This window comes from Octopus bimaculoides, chromosome 19 (genome assembly GCF_046866305.1).
Source record: "Octopus bimaculoides isolate indiv1 chromosome 19, ASM4686630v1, whole genome shotgun sequence".
In the NCBI taxonomy this organism is placed as follows: Eukaryota; Metazoa; Mollusca; class Cephalopoda; order Octopoda; family Octopodidae; genus Octopus; species Octopus bimaculoides.
Genome location: NC_142946.1, coordinates 24515446 through 24517232, shown reverse-complemented (window position 1 = coordinate 24517232; position 1787 = coordinate 24515446). Strand labels below are relative to the sequence as shown.

At 34.9% G+C, this 1787-nt stretch overlaps 1 long non-coding RNA gene across 4 annotated transcripts in view; it reads right to left on the bottom strand.

Moving 5' to 3' along the window:
- The window catches only part of LOC106876430 (uncharacterized), a 55919-nt gene extending 54676 nt beyond the window's left edge, over window positions 1-1243 (bottom strand). For 2 of the 4 annotated variants that reach the window (XR_008266260.2, XR_016245200.1), the window contains exon 1: window positions 577-1243. This is a non-coding gene — a long non-coding RNA (uncharacterized LOC106876430). The remainder of the gene's footprint in view (window positions 1-576) is intronic. The other 2 variants (XR_008266258.2, XR_001410246.3) reach the window with 2 other exon arrangements.
- Window positions 1244-1787: the final 544 nt, after the last annotated feature.

The window sequence follows — 1787 nt, the reverse complement described above, 5'->3', positions numbered from 1 at the left end:
AACGTTGCCAGAATACGTGGACAATGTTTGACAGTATATTATTGGCTGCTTTGTTGAAATTGTTGAAGGAAAAAAAAGAAAGAATTAAAATAATTGAAAGAATAAACGAAATAAATTTATCTAACGATCCAATAAATTTATAGAGAGAAATGAAATGCGTTTTGGCTGATGGTAACAGAGAGGGACAAAATAAAAAAGAAAGAGAAAGAAAGAAAGAAAGAAAGAAAGAAAGAACGGAAGAAAGAAAAAAGAAAGGAAGAAAGAAAGAAAGAAAGAAAGAAAGAAAGAAAGAAAGACAGAAAGAAAGATAGAAAGAAAGAAAGAAAGAAAGAAAGAAAGGAGTGATAGATTGAGTGAATGAGACCAACAGACAGACAGACAGACACACACACACACACACACACACACATGTACATGTAACCAAAGATGTATGTGGTCATGCGTTCGCAACAATTGTGATATATGCAGTATATCGAACAGCTATTGGAGAATCTATTTTTCTGTATTATAGAAATATCTTGAGACGTTGCTCAACGTTTTAATAGCAACAAGCATATAGATATTTAAAATACTCACCATCATAAGAGCTCTATTCCGTTAACATACGTGTGACTATGTGTTGCGTAACCAATATTTTCTGTTCATCATTAGTATTACTATTTAATATCATACAGTTGGACAGGACACTATATACAATGTGATTGGATTGAGTGTGGTGTATATGTTTCCCGTTTTGGAACATCCACGTTTCAGTGCAGAAAGTGCCTAACTACGTAAGACATCTTGTAATTATAATATGGTAGCAGCCAGGGTATTACAGGGAGTGTATAAGAACTCAAAGATGCATGGCGTGGCTGTGTATTAAGAAGTTTGCTTGTGTGTGTGTGTTTGTCTCCTCGCCACCGCTTGATAACCGATGCTAGTGTGCATACATCCACCAACTTAGCGGTTCAGCAAAAGAGACCGATAGAATAAGTAGCAGCCTTAAGAAAAAAAATAAGTCCTTGATCGATTCATTCGACTAAAACTTCTTCAAGGCGGTGCCCCTTCATGACCGCAGTTTCACGATTGAAAGAAGTAAAACATTAACATCAAAAGCAAGGTGAAGGTGACGCCGATTTCTCACTAAGCTTTAGAAGTTTCTGTCACTATCTTCTGGCCTGCGTATATTAATCACCTCTAATCACCGCGAAAGGTGGAGAGTGAAAATGCCAGCAGTCAAAGCTCCAAACAAACACAATCGGTATTGTGACGTCATAAAGACAGTTTATTAAAAGTTGAACTTCTTTAGACAAGAAAAATGCTTAAATCCAATTCTCGTGCATATATGCACACACACACAGAAGACAAACACACACACACACACAGACGCACGTGTGTATGTATGTATGTATGCATGTAAGTGTCTATCTATCTATCTTCCCCCCTCTCTCTCTCTCTCTCTCTCTCTCTCTCTCTATCTCTCTCTCTATCTCTGTATATATATATATATATATATATATATATATATATATATATATATATATATGTGTATATATATATATGTGTGTGTATATATATATATATATATATATATATATATATATATGTGTATGTGTGTGTGTGTGTGTGTGAGAGAGAGAGAGAGAGAGAGAGAGAGTGTGTGTGTGTGTGTGTGTGTGTGTGTGTGTGTATATATATTGTATATAACGTCAAATTTAACGTTGATCAGTAGAGTAGACATATAAATAAATAAAAAAATAAAAAACAGATTTCTTTATTAAGCCACGAAGGGCTGAACACAGAGG